Genomic DNA, 14,304 nt, shown 5'->3' with positions numbered 1-14,304 from the left:
AGCAGATAGAAATCTGGAGTTTGGTGTCTCTGAACTCACAATATAAAAATACATATTTTAGTGAAGTTGTTTTTTAGATAGTTAGTTTGAAAATGCCACTTTTAGAAAGTAGCCATTTTCTTGCTTAAACTGTTCTGTGACTCTGCCTGTTTGTGGATTCCCTGTCTGGGTCAGACTGACAGTTGGGCTGTTTGTGAATCTCCTCTATACAGTGACACAAAGGGAGCTGGGGTGTAGCCTGTATATCTAGATGAGGTAGAGTGGAGGGAGGAGTGGTCACTTAGTCCTGAATAGGCTGTGCCTGCCCTCACACAATGCAGTCTCCAACCCCCTGGTGTGTTTCTGGGACCTGGCCTGGGCAAGGCAGGAACTTGTGAACTTTCCTTTAAAGTTTGCCTACATCAAAGGCAGAAAGGGGTATAAGTAGTGGACCCAACACCTCAGACTTTTAGATCACTTCTGGAACCAAGAGGAACCTCTGCCAAGGAGACGATCTGAGGAGCTGAGGAGAAGTGCTGCCCCTGCCAGTGACTGTACTTGGTTGGGCTATCCTGCAGCTGCTGTTTCTGCCTGTGAAAGGGGACAAAGACTGGGCTTTGTTGTGCATTCCTGTTTGAGAAGAATCTCCAAGGGCTTGAACTGAACTTACCTCCTGTTTTGAAGTCTCAGGCCCATCAAAGACTTCCTCTGTCACCACCTGGACTCTCTGCTGAGACTCCTGCCCTGCCAAGGGGTGCCTTATCCAGTCCCTGGGCTCTTGAAAGGTGAAGCTGGCAAAACAAGAGCTGAAATCCACGCACAGAACACCGTGCAAGGAAATTTTCAATGCACCATCTGCTATGCAGCTGATAAACGATGCACCACCCGCTTTGTGCCTGAAATAGACACATTGTGGTTGGAGAAATAACGCAACACCTACTTTGCAGCTGCTGATAACGACACAAACCCCATGCAGCGCGGTTTTCTAACAACTGTGCGACCAGATTTGTCACGCATCATCCCTGTGCATCAAAGTCATCGTGAACCTGCGCAGATCTGAGGTGTCCTGTCCGGAACTTGACGCATCGCTCTCTTGCGAGGGAGAAAAACGACGCATCGCCTACCTGACTGGAGAAGAAATGACGCAGGGCCTCACTTGTGAGTAAGGAATCGACACATCGCTGACTTGTCCGGTGCATGCTCACCCATGCGGCTTTATTTTTGACGTAAACCTGGCACTTTGTGTAAAGTCAACTTTTCCATTACTTTCTATGGAGTAAGACTCTTGTTCTTTTGAAAATTCATATCTTGACTTGTGTATGTTGGATTTTTGTCGTTTTGGTCTTGTTTGATTTAGATAAATATTACCTATTATTTCTAAACTGGTGTGGTGTCCATTTTGTAGTGTTTTCACTGTTTTACTGTGTGTGTTGGTACAAATACTTGACTAATTGCTTCTGAGATAAGCCTGACTGCACGTGCCAAGCTACCAAGGTGGTGAGCAGGGGGTATCTTGAGTGTATAACTTCATTGCCCTGACTAGAGTGAGGGTTTCTGTTTGGACAGAGTGCTAACTGACTGCCAACCTGAGACCCCATTTCTAACAGTCAGCTATTCAGAAGAGATGACGATAATCTTGAATTATCGTGTATAACTTCCCTCATGGTTCATGGCATGATATGCTAGGCCATCGTGAGACAATGTTGCTGCAGTCAGAACCTTGCTACATGGATCCCAGATTTTCTTTTCCGAGACCTATTGCTTCCTAAAGGTTTTTAAAGAAGGACTTAGGAAATATAGGAAAGTATTCTGAAAAGTGTTGTTCATGAAAGAAAACTTTGAACTTGAGACACAAAGAAAACATGACATACATGTCATGGAAAGTAATATGGTGATGATTTTTCAGTTCTCTCACGGGGGGCTTCTTGCCAAGAGATAGATGTGGCCCTTGTTGTCCAAAATGGAGAATTAGAGGGTGTTAAAGTAAAGTTGACCAAGGAAGTGACACAAAAAGGTTTGTCAAAACCTTTGAAGGCACCCCTCTAGGTTCAATTGCTAATTTCCCACTTGGGTATGGTGCCCAAAAAATGAAGGGTAGGTTAAGGAAGATATGCCATCTTTGCCTGTCGAAAGGCAACCCATTCAACTCAACCGTGAGGACCAGTAGCCTGAGTCTAGAACCTGAGTGACCTATTGCAGGGCAGTGTCAGGCCAGGATGATCCCAGCAGCGCCATAAGGCCAGTGAGTTGCAAGTGGATCAGGGAGGCAATGTAACTTTAAATAGCACGGGAATGTCACCCTGCTGCGAGGGATGTGAGAGGCCAGGACTCTACCGAAAATGATGCAGAAGCCAAGGAGGCTAAAATTGCTGCAATCTCTTGACTGAATGCTGTTTGTATGACTACTAACCCTCCTTGCTGATCAAGAATGAACATTGGTGACGCATAGCACAATGTGATGCCTAATGGGAGTGATGAAAGCGCGCTATGACTGCATAAGACATGTGAATCAATGGGGTATGTGCTGCATTTTTCAGTTATTAATGTTCAATATGTGAAGTTTCACTGTGACCAATTGATGTGCAAGCTATTGAGGTTGTCATTGTTGCCCCTCCTTTGTTGGGCTTCAGACTGTCATATGTTTCTTCTAAAAAAATCAAGAAATAAATTAGGGAATAAAATACCTCTGGAATGTAGAAAATAGAATGCCAATAATACACATATATGAGTTAAAGGCACATTTGCATGCAAGGCCATTGTGAAAATACTTGGCAACAGCCCACATACCGGGCAGACTGAGAGCCAAAAGTTTTGCATATAGTGACATTTGGAAATGCATAGCAAAAGTTACTGGAGTTGGACACACCAATGAAGCTTTACAGTACAGGCAATTTGGAAACTGGCAAGGCAGTGGTGTTTGATGTGTTTGGGGAGACATGACAATACAGCTTTGCACACCATTGCTATTCGGATAGGGATATTGTATGTAGCAATGGAGAACAACTTACTGAGGTAGCATGGAAACTGGTATGGCATTGGTGCTTTACATACTAGACAAAGGATGGAAATGGGTATGGAGTTGTGTGGTTTACAATTTGGCATCCAAAATGGTAAAACAATGTGTGCTTTACATTTAGAGGCAATGGTGATACTGGCATCTGAATGTATGCTTTACATGCTGGGGAAAATATTAATGTTGGCATGTCAATTGATGTTTCATATGCTTCAGCCTCAATTCAGTATATGTGGCTTGAGGAAAAACTCCACTATTAGATGCCTGAAATTGTGAAATTAGTAACCTAGGGTAAAAAGTGACCTTCACTTATACGAGTAACCCAAACAAGAGCCCTGGTACCTTGAGTAGTTTTCCTACTGAACCAGCACTACTAACCTATTTGAGAATCAGTAGTTACCTCTGACAGGATGGCATGCTGAGCAGAACTGTGGCACATTTGAGCACTACCTTTGGTAGTCCGGCATAATGACCAATATATTATAGTTATCATCCTGCAATATTGCAACCCCTTAGCTGCTGAGATCTTTCCCACCCCAGTACTGAGACCTTTTTTATGTTTGGGTCACTTTGTGTTTAAGCCTTCATAATGTTTTTCCACAAAGGGTATCCATGACAAATTTACATCCTTTTTTCCCATATGTTGGGCATTCCAGGGTTTATGGATTCCCCTGGAGGGGCCTGAGAAAATAGCCAAAATATAGAAAAATGTTGAGTTATTTTGGAAAAATGAAAACAAAGTGCTGTGCAAGAAAACTTTGATTTCCCAAAATAGCACCAGTGAGAGGTTTGCTGGGCTAAAATTACCATCTTCCCAGCTTTCAGGAATATGTTTACAACCGGATTTCCACTTTTCTAAGTAGTAGTCAATTACTCATAATATATAAATACATATATATTTTTTTGGTTTCTAGCTATTTGCAGTTAGTAGTAGAAAAAGGTGTGAACCCGTGGGTGATGCCAGGGGGCTCTACATTTCTGAAAAGTATACATACTTCTGAATTCAGCGGGGGCATTTATGCAGATTGCTCAGTTTTACCAAAGAAAGCAATTGTTATAGTAAAAAAATATTAATGAAAATAAGTAGGAAAAATAGCAGTTGGTTTTGATCTGTGATGTTTTGCCATGATGGTTAACTTACAAAACGAATATACTGTTACATCCATCAGATCCTTTGGTTGCAGGAATATATATGTTTGTCCAAAAACAGGCGGTACCCCGAGCCAACAACTCAGCTATATCTTACAATGATATTTCATTATGTACAAACCATGCAACAATTCATACGCTAAAATCTAGTGAATGAATAATTCATACTGAGCATACAAATAGTGGTAATTTGTACAACTCTGGATTTGGGGTTACAGATATTATCATGTGATTCAGAGGGCATTTTGTAAAATGTGTTCTTTCTTGCACAATGGATTATATTGTGAAGGCAAAATGGAGAGAAATGTAATTGATGAAAACAAACCTCGAAAGCAAAGCAGAAAAAAGTTCATTCCATTAGAAAAGAGTTCCATGCAACACTGGAGTTTCCAAATAAAGAAGTACATCCAAGAAGCAATTAAAGACACCTGTCTCTAAAAATGATATAAACATATCTTCATCATTAAATGAATTTTATCTACTATTGGCAGTTGCAAAAGCTCCTGGGGAAGGGCCAGTTCAAAGCCTGAAACATATGTGTTGGCACGGAAGATGCTGCAATTAGAAACTGTGCTTTGATTTATTTAATAAAGGAGATGATATTTTTATATATCCTTTTTAAAGACAAGTGTCTCCCAGTGTATCATTGACAAACGTCTTTATTTGGGAACTCCAGTGTTTTTTATAGGACTCTTTTCTGCTGGAACTAACATTTGTTTAGTTTTGCCTTTGATGTTTTTTAGCAGTTGTTGATACTTGCTTTCCATGCCAATATCCCAGACTGAAGTTGTCTGTTTTTTGTGTGAATCAGAATGCCCTGAAAACTTCCTTCTTTGGTTACAATCACACATTTTCCTCGTATTTCCATGATGGAAAGTTCAACAAGTCTGCGGGGAGCCACACATATTTCTACCATCAAGCATTCCCATAAATCTCCTGATAAAACCGGTGCCCACGTGGGTGGCCATTGTATTACCTGAAACAAGAATGGACCTAATTAGAGCTCATGCAAAGATCATATTGACTTCATATGGTCACAAATATGATCTGTTCTTTTTGTGGGCGATAGGCTCAACCACACAAGTGAGTTACCATTTTTTTATTACCCACCATGTTTTGATGGAGGATGAAGGTGGTAAGAAGGTCAGAAGTTTGACCAATATGTACCTATTTAGTGGAGTGAGTAAAGATACTGTGGCTAAATTCTAATTTAGGAACAAAAATAGTCAGGTTAAGGTAATTCTTTAGTTGAGAACTGATAAAAAGATTTTCTAAATTCGATGGAACAATTTGAAAGTAATGGCCTGTAGAAGGTATGTACTCATTTATGACGATTTAAAGGCACATACTATTAATCTGACTGTTCCAGGTCAGTCTTTTTTCCCCAGAAATTCACTTTTGTGTGGTACAAAGTGAAGCAAGTATGAAAGCATGAGCCTGAATAGTCACTGGTAATAATTAATAATGACACTCCTTTTTTCCCCTTGCTGAGCTCAAATTATGCATTCACAATAAGAATTAATCTATTCCTCCTTTGCAGGAATATAGTCTGCAAAGTGCCAATCCCACAGCCTTGTAATGTCATCCACAACAGATGAAGTTGAGACCATCCTGCTGCCAAATGAAAGTCAAGGAAGGACATCAGTCTTCCCATGGTTATCTAACGGTAGAAAACATACACATTGTAAATTGACATCTGGAGCAGGTGGACGACCAACTTCTTACAAATGTGCAAATGTTTTGACTGACGTTAAATGGATGAAGTATCTGGTCATTTGTATCCACTCCACCCATGTACTTGTTGTAATCAAGTGTCCAATTGGATTGGCCTACTTCTGACAACTGACCCAAAAATGTGTCCAGAGAAGTGCTCTCTTCATGTATTGCAGTGAACACATATTCTTGCAACCTATTTCAGAGTCTGGTAGCTAGCAGTTTTTTTGGAATTCAAAGCACTGATGTGGCCTTTTAGGTCTACTTACAGACAAGCTCCTGTGGGAATCCTGTTGAGTGACTTCAAATGGTACTGCAAGCCATAGCGCTAGCATTGCAGCTCGCTAAACAGCCTGGACTCCTGTGTAGAAGTCTTCCTCATAAAAATTATAACCTTAATGAATAAGTGATTACACAAGCTCTTGTGCAATCTGTTCTCTAATACTTGAAGTAGAAGAGCAGTCTGCTTACTGAAGTCCTTACCAGTATATGCTCTCAAGCTGCACAGATAATAAATGGAGTCCCAACACTACATGTACAGCTTGATGCCGTAACAAGCTCTTTTGCATGGTTTGTACTGCTTGAGCAGCAGCTGGCCTTTATATAGGATCAATGACTCATCGACTGATATATTTTCCCAGGAACACAAACTGTAAAGTTAGGTTGTGCACTATTACCAGGATGATAGAGGTCAGAATTTTTTCAACTCCATAGTTGAAGTGGCAGTCCACAGGTGTGTCTTAAAATGAGGTGCCAGAGTGGATCATGCTGCTTCAGAAACGGGTTGATATGGGAATTTGTTTGATACACAGTTTCCTCAAGGAAGACATCATCCATTAAAAGATGGAAATAGTCAATATGCAAAAAATTCAGTATTGACACTATATACCATCTGCAGTAAATATGGAAATTTGTGGCTGAACTCTGATAGGGGAGTGCAATGTGAGCACTTTCCCTGTGCTCGAAGAGGAAGCTGTCTGCCCTCAGGAATGGGCTACACTGTGACTGTCTTTTAACTGAACAGGTTATAATTGTAAAGGGACATCATATTTGCCATGGCCAAGTCATCCTCGCATAGAACTCGACCAATTCAAAATCACTTCCAGAATCCTTCCCCTGATCCCCCGCATCAGATGCTGTCTCAGTATCAAAACCTGACTCACAGCTCTCCTCCGTTATTTGAGATAGGGCCTGGGCAGCAGTCATCCAACAAGATGCCATCTCTGTGAACTTCTAAAACGTTTTTCCTGAAATACTCTATCCTAAGTAGAATGCAGAGCTACTCGTAGAAGTGTTAATGCATTAAGAATGCTGTATGTGTGACATAAGCTGAAAGTGACAGTGTCATGCAGTGCTATGCAAGAGAGAGTGTGCTACAAATGTAATAAGCACGAAAAATAGTTATCTAAATACAAAGAAAAACAATTAGCTTCTACAACTCTGCAACACAAACAGCTTCTTTAAATATTATTTCAACTTTGCAAAGCAAGCAAAAACATTTTTTGCCTCAAAAACCACATATTGCATGGTGGTCACTGACACTAAAAGTAAAAACTTTGTTTGAGGATATGCCTATTGTGAAAGGGTAGAGTTCCCTCACTCGGTGAAGGTAGGCAATGGCTTAACCCCTTCGCTGCCAGGCCTTTTCCCCCTCCTGTGCCGGGCCTTTTTTTGCCTATTTGGGGCAGTTCGCGCTTAGGCCCTCATAACTTTTTGACCACATAAGCTAACCAAGCCAAATTTGCGTCCTTTTTTTCCAACATCCTAGGGATTCTAGAGGTACCCAGACTTTGTGGGTTCCCTTGAAGGAGGCCAAGAAATTGGCCAAAATACAGTGAAAATCTCGGTTTTTTCAAAAAAATTGGAAAAAGTGGCTGCAGAAGAAGGCTTGTGGTTTTTCCCCTGAAAATGGCATCAACAAAGGGTTTGCGGTGCTAAACTCAGCAGCTTCCCAGCTTTCAGGAACAGGCAGACTTGAATCAGAAAACCCAATTTTTCAACACAATTTTGGCATTTTACTGGGGCATACCCCATTTGTACAATTTTTTGTGCTTTCAGCCTCCTTCCAGTCAGTGACAGGAATGGTCATGAAACCAATGCTGGATCCCAGAAACCTAAACATTTCTGAAAAGTAGACAAAATTCTGAATTCAGCAAGGGGTCATTTGTGTAGATCCTACAAGGGTTTCCTACAGAAAATAACAGCTGAAAAAGCAAAATATTGAAATTGAGGTGAAAAAAACATCAATTTTTCTCTACGTTTTACTCTGTAACTTTTCCCTGCAATGTCAGATTATCGAAAGCAATATACCGTTACGTCTGCTGGACTCCTCTGGTTGCGGGGATATATAGGGCTTGTAGGTTCATCAAGAAGCCGAGGAACCCAGAGCCAATAAATGAGCTGCACCCTGCAGTGCGTTTTCATTCTATACCGGGTATACAGCAATTCATTTGCTGAAATATAAGGAGTAAAAAATTGCTATCAAGAAAACCTTTGCATTTCCAAAAAGGGCACAAGATAAGGTGTTGAGGAGCAGTGGTTATTTGCACATCTCTGAATTCCGGGGTGACCATAGTAGCACGTGAATTACAGGGAATTTCTCAAATAGATGTCTTTTTTACACACACTCCTATATTTGGAAGGAAAAAATGTAGAGAAAGACAAGGGGCAATAGTACTTGTTTTGCTAATCTATGTTCCCCCAAGTCTCCCGATAAAAATGGTACCTCACTTGTGTGGGTAGGCCTAGCACCCGCGACAGGATATGCCCCAAAACACAACATGGACACATCACAGAAAACAGAGCTGTTTTTAGCAAAGTGACTACCTGTAGATTTTGGCCTCTAGCTCAGCCGCCACCTAGGGAAACCTACCGAACCTGTGCATTTCTGAAAACTAGAGACCTAGGGGAATCCAAGGAGGGGTGACTTGTGTGGCTCGGACCAGGTTCTGTTACCCAGAATCCTTTGCAAACCTCAAAATTTGGCTAAAAAAACACATGTTCCTCACATTTCTGAGGCAGAAAGTTATGGAATCTGAGAGGAGCCACAAATTTCCTTCCACCCAGCGTTCCCCCACGTCTCCCGATAAAAATGATACCTCACTTGTGTGGGTAGGCCTAGCACCCGCGACAGGATATGCCCCAAAACACAACGTGGACACATCACAGAAAACAGAGCTGTTTTTAGCAAAGTGACTACCTGTAGATTTTGGCCTCTAGCTCAGCCGCCACCTAGGGAAACCTACCAAACCTGTGTATTTCTGAAAACTAGAGACCTAGGGGAATCCAAGGAGGGGTGACTTGTGTGGCTCGGACCAGGTTCTGTTACCCAGAATCCTTTGCAAACCTCAAAATTTGGCTAAAAAAACACATGTTCCTCACATTTCTGTGGCAGAAAGTTCTGGAATCTGAGAGGAGCCACAAATTTCCTTCCACCCAGCGTTCCCCCACGTCTCCCGATAAAAATGATACCTCACTTGTGTGGGTAGGCCTAGCGCCCGCGACAGGATATACCCCAAAACACAACGTGGACATATCACAGAAAACAGAGCTGTTTTTAGCAAAGTGACTACCTGTAGATTTTGGCCTCTAGCTCAGCCGCCACCTAGGGAAACCTACCAAACCTGTGCATTTCTGAAAACTAGAGACCTAGGGGAATCTAAGGAGGGGTGACTTGCGGGGCTCGGACCAGGTTCTGTTACCCAGAATCCTTTGCAAACCTCAAAATTTCGCTAAAAAAACACATGTTCCTCACATTTCTGTGGCAGAAAGTTCTGGAATCTGAGAGGAGCCACAAATTTCCTTCCACCCAGCGTTCCCCCACGTCTCCCGATAAAAATGATACCTCACTTGTGTGGGTAGGCCTAGCGCCCGCGACAGGATATGCCCCAAAACACAACGTGGACATATCACAGAAAACAGAGCTGTTTTTAGCAAAGTGACTACCTGTAGATTTTGGCCTCTAGCTCAGCCGCCACCTAGGGAAACCTACCAAACCTGTGCATTTCTGAAAACTAGAGACCTAGGGGAATCCAAGGAGGGGTGACTTGCGGGGCTCGGACCAGGTTCTGTTACCCAGAATCCTTTGCAAACCTCAACATTTGGCTAAAAAAACACATGTTCCTCACATTTCTGTGGCAGAAAGTTCTGGAATCTGAGAGGAGCCACAAATTTCCTTCCACCCAGCGTTCCCCCATGTCTCCCGATAAAAATGATACCTCACTTGTGTGGGTAGGCCTAGCGCCCGCGACAGGATATGCCCCAAAACACAACGTGGACATATCACAGAAAACAGAGCTGTTTTTAGCAAAGTGACTACCTGTAGATTTTGGCCTCTAGCTCAGCCGCCACCTAGGGAAACCTACCAAACCTGTGCATTTCTGAAAACTAGAGACCTAGGGGAATCCAAGGAGGGGTGACTTGCGGGGCTCGGACCAGGTTCTGTTACCCAGAATCCTTTGCAAACCTCAAAATTTGGCTAAAAAAACACATGTTCCTCACATTTCTGTGGCAGAAAGTTCTGGAATCTGAGAGGAGCCACAAATTTCCTTCCACCCAGCGTTCCCCCACGTCTCCCGATAAAAATGATACCTCACTTGTGTGGGTAGGCCTAGCGCCCGCGACAGGATATGCCCCAAAACACAACGTGGACATATCACAGAAAACAAAGCTGTTTTTAGCAAAGTGACTACCTGTAGATTTTGGCCTCTAGCTCAGCCGCCACCTAGGGAAACCTACCAAACCTGTGCATTTCTGAAAACTAGAGACCTAGGGGAATCCAAGGAGGGGTGACTTGCGGTGCTCGGACCAGGTTCTGTTACCCAGAATCCTTTGCAAATCTCAAAATTTGGCTAAAAAAACACATGTTCCTCACATTTCTGTGGCAGAAAGTTCTGGAATCTGAGAGGAGCCACAAATTTCCTTCCACCCAGCGTTCCCCCACGTCTCCCGATAAAAATGATACCTCACTTGTGTGGGTAGGCCTAGCGCCCGCGACAGGATATGCCCCAAAACACAACGTGGACATATCACAGAAAACAGAGCTGTTTTTAGCAAAGTGACTACCTGTAGATTTTGGCCTCTAGCTCAGCCGGCACCTACCAAACCTGTACATTTCTGAAAACTAGAGACCTAGGGGAATCCAAGGAGGGGTGACTTGTGTGGCTCGGACCAGGTTCTGTTACCCAGAATCCTTTGCAAACCTCAAAATTTGGCTAAAAAAACACATGTCCCTCACATTTCTGTGGCAGAAAGTTCTGGAATCTGAGAGGAGCTACAAATTTCCTTCCACCCAGCGTTCCCCCAAGTCTCCCGATAAAAATGATACCTCACTTGCGTGGGTAGGCCTAGCGCCGGCAACAGGAAACACCCAAAAGCGCAACGTGGACACATCCTAAATTTTGGAAAAAAACAGAGGTATTTTTTGCAAAGTGCCTACCTGTAGATTTTGGCCTCTAGCTCAGCCGGCACCTAGGGAAACCTACCAAACCTGTGCATTTCTGAAAACTAGAGACCTAGGGGAATCCAAGGAGGGGTGACTTGCGGGGCTCGGACCAGGTTCTGTTACCCAGAATCCTTTGCAAACCTCAAAATTTGGCTAAAAATACACATGTTACTCACATTTCTGTGGCAGAAAGTTCTGGAATCTGAGAGGAGCCACAAATTTCCTTCTACCCAGCGTTCCCCCAAGTCTCCCGATAAAAATGATACCTCACTTGTGTGGGTAGGCCTAGCGCCCGCGACAGGATATGCCCCAAAACACAACGTGGACATATCACAGAAAACAGAGCTGTTTTTAGCAAAGTGACTACCTGTAGATTTTGGCCTCTAGCTCAGCCACCACCTAGGGAAACCTACCAAACCTGTGCATTTCTGAAAACTAGAGACCTAGGGGAATCCAAGGAGGGGTGACTTGTGGGGCTCGGACCAGGTTCTGTTACCCAGAATCCTTTTCAAACCTCAAAATTTGGCTAAAAAAACACATGTTCCTCACATTTCTGTGGCAGAAAGTTCTGGAATCTGAGAGGAGCCACAAATTTCCTTCCACCCAGCGTTCCCCCACGTCTCCCGATAAAAATGATACCTCACTTGTGTGGGTAGGCCTAGCGCCCGCGACAGGATATGCCCCAAAACACAACGTGGACACATCACAGAAAACAGAGCTGTTTTTAGCAAAGTGACTACCTGTAGATTTTGGCCTCTAGCTCAGCCGGCACCTAGGGAAACCTACCAAACCTGTACATTTCTGAAAACTAGAGACCTAGGGGACTCCAAGGAGGGGTGACTTGTGTGGCTCGGACCAGGTTCTGTTACCCAGAATCCTTTGCAAACCTCAAAATTTGGCTAAAAAAACACATGTCCCTCACATTTCTGTGGCAGAAAGTTCTGGAATCTGAGAGGAGCTACAAATTTCCTTCCACCCAGCGTTCCCCCAAGTCTCCCGATAAAAATGATACCTCACTTGCGTGGGTAGGCCTAGAGCCGGCGACAGGAAACACCCCAAAGCGCAACGTGGACACATCCTAAATTTTGGAAAAAAACAGAGGTGTTTTTTGCAAAGTGCCTACCTGTAGATTTTGGCCTCTAGCTCAGCCGGCACCTAGGGAAACCTACCAAACCTGTGCATTTCTGAAAACTAGAGACCTAGGGGAATCCAAGGAGGGGTGACTTGCGGGGCTCGGACCAGGTTCTGTTACCCAGAATCCTTTGCAAACCTCAAAATTTGGCTAAAAATACACATGTTACTCACATTTCTGTGGCAGAAAGTTCTGGAATCTGAGAGGAGCCACAAATTTCCTTCTACCCAGCGTTCCCCCAAGTCTCCCGATAAAAATGATACCTCACTTGCGTGGGTAGGCCTAGCGCCGGCGACAGGAAACACCCCAAAGCGCAACGTGGACACATCCTAAATTTTGGAAAAAAACAGAGGTGTTTTTTGCGAAGTGCCTACCTGTAGATTTTGGCCTCTAGCTCAGCCGGCACCTAGGGAAACCTACCAAACCTGTGCATTTCTGAAAACTAGAGACCTAGGGGAATCCAAGGAGGGGTGACTTGCGGGGCTCGGACCAGGTTCTGTTACCCAGAATCCTTTGCAAACCTCAAAATTTGGCTACAAATACACATGTTACTCACATTTCTGTGGCAGAAAGTTCTGGAATCTGAGAGGAGCCACAAATTTCCTTCTACCCAGCGTTCCCCCAAGTCTCCCGATAAAAATGATACCTCACTTGTGTGGGTAGGACTAGCGCCCACGAAAGGAAAGGGCCCAAAACACAACGTGGACACATCACATTTTTTTATAAAAAGCAGTGCCTACCTGTGGATTTTGGCCTGTAGCTCAGCCGACACCTGAGGAAACCTAGCAAACCAGTGCATTTTTGAAAACTAGAAACCCAGGGGAATCCAAGATGGGGTGACTTGCGGGGCTCTGACCAGGTTATGTTACCCAGAATCCTTTGCAAACATCAAAATTTGGCCCAAAAAACACTTTTTCCTCTCATTTCGGTGACAGAAAGTTCTGGAATCTGAGAGGAGCCACAAATTTCCTTCCACCCAGCGTTCCCCTAAGTCTCTCGATAAAAATGGTACATCACTTCTGTGGGTAGGCCTAGCGCCCACAAAAGGAAATGGCCCAAAACACAACGTGGACACAACATATTTTTTCACAGAAAACAGAGGTGTTTTTTGCAAGGTGCCTACCTGTGGTGTTTGGCCTGTAGCTCAGCCGGCCCCAGGGGGGGGGGGCAGAAATGCCCTAAAATAAATTTGCCCCCCCAACCCCCACCCTCCCCCGCCGGGAGCGACCCTTGCCTACGGGGTCGCTCCCCCTGCGTGACATTGGCACCAAAAAACAAATCCCCGGTGCCTAGTGGTTTCTGCCCCCTTGGGGGCAGGTTGACCTAAACTCAGCCAATCTGCCCCCAAGGGGGGCAGAAATGGCCTAAATAAAATTTGTCCCCCAGGGGAGCGACTTTTGCCTGATGGGTCGCTCCCCATCTCTAAAAAAAAAAAACAAAGAAAAAAAAAAAGAAAAAAAAGAAAAATTCCCCTGGCGCCTAGAGGTTTCTGCCCCCCCCCCCCCCCGGGGGCAGTTCGGCCTAATAATAGGCCGATCTGTCCCCCGGGGGGGCAGAAATGGCCTAAAATAAATTTGCCCCCCCAACCCCCACCACCCCCCCGGGAGCGACCCTTGCCTACGGGGTCGCTCCCCCTGCGTGACATTGGCGCCAAAAAACAAATCCCCGGTGCCTAGTGGTTTCTGCCCCCTTGGGGGCAGATTGACCTAAAATTTGCCAATCTGCCCCCAGGGGGGCAGAAATGGTCTAAATACAATTTGCCCCCCCAGGGGAGCGACCCTTGCCTGATGGGTCACTCCCCATCTCTAAAAAAAGAAACAACAAAAAAAAAAAAACACAAAAAAAAAATTGCCCTGGTGCCTAGAGTGTTCTGCC

The sequence above is a fragment of the Pleurodeles waltl genome, chromosome 7, assembly GCF_031143425.1.
Source record: "Pleurodeles waltl isolate 20211129_DDA chromosome 7, aPleWal1.hap1.20221129, whole genome shotgun sequence".
Taxonomy (NCBI): Eukaryota; Metazoa; Chordata; class Amphibia; order Caudata; family Salamandridae; genus Pleurodeles; species Pleurodeles waltl.
The sequence above is the reverse complement of the archived record's forward strand: the minus strand, read 5'-3'. Positions refer to the sequence as shown.